Source organism: Triturus cristatus, chromosome 9 (assembly GCF_964204655.1).
Source record: "Triturus cristatus chromosome 9, aTriCri1.1, whole genome shotgun sequence".
NCBI lineage: Eukaryota > Metazoa > Chordata > Amphibia > Caudata > Salamandridae > Triturus > Triturus cristatus.
Window position 1 is genome coordinate 1012881707 of NC_140592.1, and position 8150 is coordinate 1012889856.

Consider the following 8150-nt stretch of genomic DNA (forward strand, 5'->3'; position numbering starts at 1 on the left):
CCAGACGTAAAGCCAGAGTGCGCCGCCAGCGTGAAGCCATACCTGTTGAGGGCCTGACAGACATTACCCATCAAGTGAGTCTCTTGCAGCAGCACCACGTCCGGCTGGTGCCGTTTGAGGAATTGCAGGACTATTGTGCGCTTAAGCCTGTCCCCCAACCCGTTAACATTCCAACTTAGGACTTTTAGACTCTTCTCCCAGCGGCTATCCATTGCCTGTGCTCCGCAGGGTGCCTCGTCCCACCACCCCAATGTTCCGGCTGGTGCAGTGATGACCTAGTTCGTGCGACCATAAATAAACCCCAACTCCCCGCCCCTCCCCGATCTCCACCCCGCCAGGGCCCTCAACACCCGCAATCCGGGACCTAGCCACCCTCACCCTCCCCCCTCCCCCCCCCCCAACCTCAACAACCCCCAACATCCCCGCCACCCCTTGCCCAACAGACCCCCCCCCCTCCCTGCCCCCTGCTCCGTGGGTTCAAAACTACCCACCGCCCCAATTAGCAGAGCGCCTGTCGCCCAACCCTACCCCGATGAGAGTCCACCGAGGAACCCTACGTGGGAAGTGCGTGGGCCAGCCCCATCCTGACCGCCCGCCCGTGGTGCCCAGTTAACGCAGCCCCCAGGCCCACGATACATCTGCTACATAAGGAGCCCGGCTCAGCAACCGCGGGCATAAAGTCTAAGCACCTCATGGACCAAGCCAGTCTCACAGTGAACAACTTTAATACATTACTGTCCGATGGCTTCTCTGTCAAGCGTCCGTGGCTCATCTAACGTCGTCGTCTCTTGGTGTGTCCCAACGGGGACTATTGGATCTTGACCGCCAAGACCGCTGGCTCTGCTCGCCCCTGTCCACTCGCCCTGTCGCTGACCCCGGGGAGGAGTTCCCCGCGCTTCTCCACTGCACACCATCTCGCCGTGGGTCCCCCGACGTATCCTCTGAGTCCAGCCACTCCTGCACTGCCGCAGGCGATGTGAAGAAATGGGATTTGCCACCGGCTATGACCTTCAATTTGGCGGGAAAGAACATCATGTACCGAATCCCACGGTTCCGGAGCGCCGCCTTCACCCCCTGAAAGGAGCGCCGCTCCTGCTGAACCTGGAGCGTGAAGTCCGGGAAGAAGCGAACCGTGGCGCCCTCGTACTTCAAATCACTGTGTTGTCTAGCAGCCTGGAGAATTGCATCGCGGTCTCGATAGTTTAGTATTTTAGCAATGATTGTTCGCGGGAAGGCCCCTGGTTTAGGTTTCGGGATCGGGGCCCTGTGCGCCCGCTCGACCGTGAACAGCTTAGACAGTCTCTTGGGTTTGAGGTGTTGAAGGATCAAATCCTCAATGAAGAGCTCCACACAGTCCCCCTCAAGTCCTTCCGCCACACCTACCACACGGATGTTACTTCTCCGGGCCCGGCCTTCCTGCTCATCGAGCCGCAAGGCCATCAGCCTCTGTTGGTGCATGAGTTAGTTGACCCTCCCGGCGAGCCGCTTCTCGGATTCCTGCAGGGTCACGATGTCAGCTGCATTGGTTTTAGAGCGGTCGGTGGTGGTCCCTAAGTCCGCCCGGAGCAAGTTAACTTCTATTGTGATCTTATCCATTTTCGTCTCCAGGTTGGTGCCCAGGGTTTGAATTGCGGCCATTATGGACGTCAGGGAGGGTTCCGCCTGGCCTGCCGCCTCCTTCGCCGTCCCTCCAGGCTGCGCCGCTGATTTGGCCACCGTGTAGTTGTCAAGTTTGTTCGACTGGGTCGCGGCTCCTCCTTTAGGCCGCATGGCGCCGCCAGTACCTCTGGGGACAGTGTCCCCTCTTCCTCCCTCGCTCGGAAGCGCCCGCAGGGGGCCGCGACAGCTCCGGCAGCCCACGTGTAGTCGGGCGCAACCCTGGCACCGCCGGCACTCTCTTGGTCGAAGTTCAGGGCGGGGGGGCCCCCCCAATCGAACCTTGCGCGTCCGCTGTATGGTACGGAGCCTCAGTCGCCTCCCGCCGCCGGTTATGATTCGCCCAGGCCGCACCAACGGCCGTGAAGCAAGGGCCCAAGTCGGCGGGCCACACCGGTCACACCACAGCAGCAGCCCCGGCTGGTCTCCTGTCCTAGCCCCTGCTGAAGCAGTCCGGAAGGCAGCCGGCCCACCTCTGGGATCACTGGGCCTCCTGTCGCAGCGCCGGAAAAGCAGGGCCTCGCCGCCGCACTCCGCTCCTCTCTGTCCGGCCCCCAGTGGCTGTGGGGGCCTTCGGCCAACGATGGCAGGCAGCTGGAGGCCAACGGCCCCTCGGCTCCGCAGGTGAACAGCGCCGTCCTCGGCGGCGCCCCTCCGCACGCCGCGCGCGTCAGGCCGAAGCCGGGGCCTCAGGTAGCACAGAGGCGGCCCCGCAGCTCCGGAGCGAGACACTCGGCCGCCGCCTTCAGTCGCGGCAGCCGCGTCGAGCCGTCCGGGGGTCCTCGTGGGCCGCAAAAACGCTCCGCTGGATCACTGGGCCTTGGGGGAGCCGGGGGGCATTCACTGGCCAGCCCCACAGCTCGAATTGATGGCGGATGTTAAAGGACACCGACGGTCCCGGCGGAGCTCTGGAATCAGGCGGCCATTACGTTCGGCGCCTGGCCACGCCCCCCGCTAATTATATTTACTGCTATATTCAATGTTTTAAGTTTGAAGGTGATTTTACTAATGTTTTTACCAGGAAAAATTAAAGTGGAGCCCGATGGTGCCTGATATGGGGCTAGGGCCCTAGTTCAGCTGTGAGATAAGGTGCACTGGAGAGGAGTAGTGGATAATCAAGCCTGTAAGGGAGTGCGATGCAGAGTCTGGGGTCAGAAGGAGGTAGTAATGAAGAGGGATTCTCCCTGAAGGCTCGCACAGAGGGAGCCAGAGAAGTGTCCCTTGCCTGATACTCCTACCTCAGAAACCTCCTCTTCCCATCAAAGGAACATTACATGGAAAAAACACTTTTTGAGAGTGATAATATTTAGAGAGAGATTTGTAAAAGTGCGTTTTACTGGGTCTTGTAAGACTAAGAAGAGATAAAGGAGGGCCTTGAAGCAGGCCTGCCTAGACATATATGCGACAAATCGAGCCCGCAGTGGCCCACCCAAATGCACCCTTGGCCCACCCAAATAAAAATTCCTGGAGTGCCTGATGTGCATGTACATCCGCAAATACAAATAATTGTTCAAAACGAAGATAATATAACCTATAAACTTCTTCACCAATACTTGTCTCCCCCCTCTATATTCGAGAGAAACCTTATAGACAGAAGGAAAAACAGAAGGAAAAAAAACTAATACCTAACAAAATCCTTGAGCCTAATAGGAACCCTTCTGACACAGCCGGTAGGCCTTTCCCTCAAGGAAGCAGACCCCACCTCGGACCCATAGGTCCTAGAGTCTGACCCCTGAGGTCCTACATCCAAACCTCCTTATGTCACAGCTTCACCCGCCGCCCCATCTTGCAGCCAATGTGTCCACTCCTGATCCATCACCTGCCCTTCCTGTGCTTAATAAACTTAGCATGCTCCTGCTTTACTTTCACCAGCTGCTGCTTGTTCCACCTACTCTTACCATCTACAAAAGCTGGTCCTTTACTGACCCTGCTAGCTTGCCCTGGTATCGAAAATATCGAGTCCTCTTTTTTTTTTTTTACCTTAAGAGGTTTCCTAATTATCACCCAATCACCTACTGACACATTCTTGTTCGTAGGATAATCTTTCATGTCAAATTTTTTTCTTCATCAATTACTGCTTCTCACCCTGGTTGCCACACTATCTTCACTTAACTCTGCACCTACTCTCTCACTCTTCACTACTCCCACCAAGATGGAAATAAAGTTGTGTGTGCTAGCCCTCTCAGCAGTGTAAAAGGTGCCCCACCTATGGAACAGTGTGGTGACGTGTTATAACTCCACACCTTCTGCTCAAGAAACTTCTCCACATCCAGTCCTGCTGCAATCGCCGTTTGAATCCCTTCTTTTAAGACCTTGTTACCTCGCTCCCCCAAACCTTTCGAACTGGGCGAATATATTGCCACTTTAAGTAGCTTAATATTTCGTCCCTCTATGAATTTGCACATTTTATTGGACACACAGTGTGTCTCATTGTCAGTGACTACAGCTGAAGGAGACCCTTCCAACCAAAATAACCTTTTTAAAAACTCAATGGTATTATTCGTATCGGGTGCTTCCCCAAATTTGTAATACATCCATTTTAAATGATAATCCATGGCCAGAATCAAATACTTAATTTCTGCTGGTAAAATGGCATATGGCTCTGAGAAATACAAACCAACTTTTTCCCAGGCAACCTCAGGAAAATTAGTGGGATGCGATGGTGTCTGGACAATACTCCAGTGTTTATCTGACACCAAGCACTCAGGACACAGGGCTCGACAAATTCACTCGACCGCTCGCATTTGCGCGTTAGATTAAATCAGGACGAGGTATTTTTATGCCCTACTCGCCCTTACTGGCGAGTAGGAATACAAACTGACACTTGACCTCTGCCTCTGAAAACAGGGGAAATGTGACAAGATAGCAAGATGTAAAGGCATCTTTATTGCTCACAAAGTAAATGAGCAATAAAAATGCTTTTAAATCTTGTTAACATGTCACATTTGCTCAGCTTTCAGATTAGAGGTCAAGTGCATTTCAGTTGGGTCAAGGAGATTTTGTAGGTTACTAGACCTGCAGGTCTAGTGCATTTTTAATGATTTTTCAGCTATCAACTTCCTAACCTGAGCATCCACCACCGGCCACCAATAGTGCTGTTTCACTTTCATGTTAGTCTTAGTAACCCCCATGTGTCCCTGATGTGCCACTGTAGCGACTGAATGAAGGCGAGGCAGACTTAGTAGTAGTCCTGTGGTTTCTTTATTCAGTAGCAGGACTCAAACAGGATACAATGTAACAGGACCCACAGCGAAGTCATCAGTTCAGAGCGAAGCCAAAGAATAGAATAGTCAGAGCGTAAAAGGATTCTAGAACATAAAAGGAAAAAGAAAGGATAGAAAGAGACGAAGGGCAAAAGGTATAGAGAGAAAGGAGGAAGAAAAGGAAAAGAAGAGATGGGAGGATACTACACACCTCCCTTTCTTTACAAACAAATTAAGACATAATAAAATCCTTATAACGTAATGGTAATCTGCAAATTCTTCTTGCTGGTGATACAGAAGAAACAGACGAAGGAGCAATAACAATGGAAGAAGATGCATTAAAAACATTCAATTGAGAATGAAGATCACTTATGCGAGAATGAACATCAGATTGTGAGACAGAAGCATGAGATGTAACAACAGATGGTACTACAGTATTCTCAAACTAAATGGAATCATCAGAAAAACAAGGTACATCAGTTTTCCTGTGAATGTCAGCTTGCAAGTCAGAAATGGGAACAAGTCTTCCCTTGTTCCACCAACCCCTATCTTGCAACAAACAAGCACTTAGATTAACCCTTTCAATTTTACAAGGAGAAGTAAAAGAGGACCCCCCCTTTTTTTTTTTACTCCAAAGGGTTTCTTGATAAGAACCCAAGCACCAACAGTGAATTCTTTGTCGTGAACATGTTTGAGATTATCATAATGACATTTCTGTCTATTTTGTGCTGAGGAGACTGTGTGTCGTAGAATGGAATCTCGATTGAGATTGGATGTGCCAGGAGAAACAGAATGTTGCTCCAACCAAGAGGGTAGGAGTTTGGAACAACATTTTCTACCCCTCAACAATTCAAAAGGAGTGTAACCAGTGGTAGAATGTGATGAATTATGGTAGGCATTCACTTTGTCTTTTAGAAAGAGCTTGTAATCTAAATGTGAGGAAAGAGCAGTTTGGATGCCTTCCTTGAGAAAGTTATTAGCTCTTTCTACTAAACCATTGGCAGATGGGCTATACAAAGCAACTTGCATGTTTGATATCAAAACTTGCCAAAAAGTTATTCATAGTGGTGGAGACAAAATGAGTGCCGTTGTCAGTGACCAACTCCCTTGGAGGACCTTCTAGGGAGAAAACATTTTTAAGAAATTGTAGAACAGAAAGGGTGGAAGCAGAATCCACAAATGAAAAGTAAATCCATTTGGAGTAGTAGTCAATTAGTACCAATAAAAACTTTGAAGAGTTGGGCAAAAGATTGAAAGGGCCAGAGAAATCCAAGGCAACTTTCATCCAGGGACCATCTGGTAGAGGGACATGGTGAAGAGGATTCTGTGTCGTTCTCCAATGTTTATCAGACACAATGCATTCAGGACACAAATCAATAAAAGAGGAGACTTGAGAATTCAAAGAGGGCCACCAATAATTTTTTCTAAGCTTTTTACATGTAGCTGTGACTTCTAAGTGTACATCACGAGCAATGGAAATGAGTTTATTTCTTAGAGAAAGAGGAGGAATAAAACAGCCATTTCTGATGCAGAGATCATTTTCGATAGATAACTCAGAGGAAATTTGTGCAAAAGGTTTCAGATCTTGAGACAAATTGAGAATGGGAGGCCAACCTTTGACAATAAATTTACATACTTTTTTCAAAGTGGGATCAAGCAGAAGCATCGAGCCATTCTTTCTCGGAGATAATACCATTGGAGGAAGAAGAGGCATCGATGGTAGCTACAACATAATCAAAATCATCAATAGAATCATCAGTTGAAGGCAATGGCAAACGAGAAAGGCAATCCGCTCTGAAATTTCTGCCGCCTTGAATGTATTTAATGACAAAATTGTATTCTTGTAGCTTGGAGAGAAGACGTACCAAGTGGGCAGAAGCTTTGCCTAAACCGTCACCCTGCAATAGGTAGACAAGGGGTTTATGATCTGTGTAGATAACAAAATGGCTGCCCCAAAGGTTGGTTTTAAATTTGGTAACAGCCCAGACACAAGCTAAACCTTCCCTCTCTATCGTGCTGTATTTGGACTCCGCATCGGATAAACTCCTTGAAGCGAACGCGATAGTCTGATCCTTGTTGTGAATCTACTGACCAAAAACAGCACCAAGACCTTTAAGGCCGGCATCAACTGTAACAACACACTGGTGCCCTGGAACAAAATGACTTAATGCAGGAGCATTGATAACCAATGTTTTGATATGTGTGAAAGCAGTGTTATCATCAGTACAAACAAAAATAGTGCCTTTTTTGAGAAGTGATCTCAAAGGTTGAACATAAGAAGAGTAGTCAGGTACAAAGCGAGCATAATATTCGCATAGACCCAAAAAGGACCTTAGAGCATCTTTGTCCGGAGGAGGATGTGCTTTAATGATGGCTTAATACCCTCCGGGGTGATAGTATGTCCTAAATAATCGATTTGTTCAACCAAAAATTTACATTTTTCTGGTTGAATAGTAATACCTCTGGCAATGAGAATGGAAAAAACGTCATGTAAGGTGTCTAAATGAGCTTCTTTAGTTTCAGTAAATACAAGAATATCATCTTGAAAAGCTTGAACGTGGGAAATGTCCTTAAAAGAACATCCATGGCCTTCTGAAACACTGAGGCAGCGGAAGCCAAACCAAAAGGTAGCCTTAAGTACTTGTACGCTCCAAAGGGAGTGACAAAAGTGGTGAGTTCTTAAGACTCGGTACTCAAAGCTATCTGATGGTAGGCTTAATGTAGATCAATGGTGGAAAAGTATTTAGAATGGCCAATGTTGGAAAGCATTTCTTGAATATGGGGAAGGGGATGGCAATCAACAATAATATTGCAGTTTAAATACCTGAGGTCAACACAGAGCCGAAAGTCTCCATTCTTTTTCTTTGCAAGAACAATGGGAGAAACCCATTCAGAAGAGTCAGTAGTAGCAATAATGCCATCTTTAGTCAAAGACTCTAATAGTTTTTTAAGATCAGGTTTGACATTTATGGGAACAGATCTGACCTTGTGAGTGACAGGTGTAGCATTAGTCTTAAGTCTAATGACATACTCAGATCCTTTGATGGTGCCAATGTTGTTGCTAAAAACAGAAGGAAATTTGTTTTTGAGCAAGGTCAGAAGGTCAGTATCATTAAGATTGCCGTTGTCAATGGAAACAATAGGATTCTTATGACTTGGTTTTAAAATTATACCCAATTTGGCAAGATCTTTCCAACCTACTAAATCTCTGCCCCTGACTGTTACGTATACCTTGGTTTGGGTGGACCTTCCCAAAACTTGCAAAGAACCAACGAAGAAACCAAGAAGATC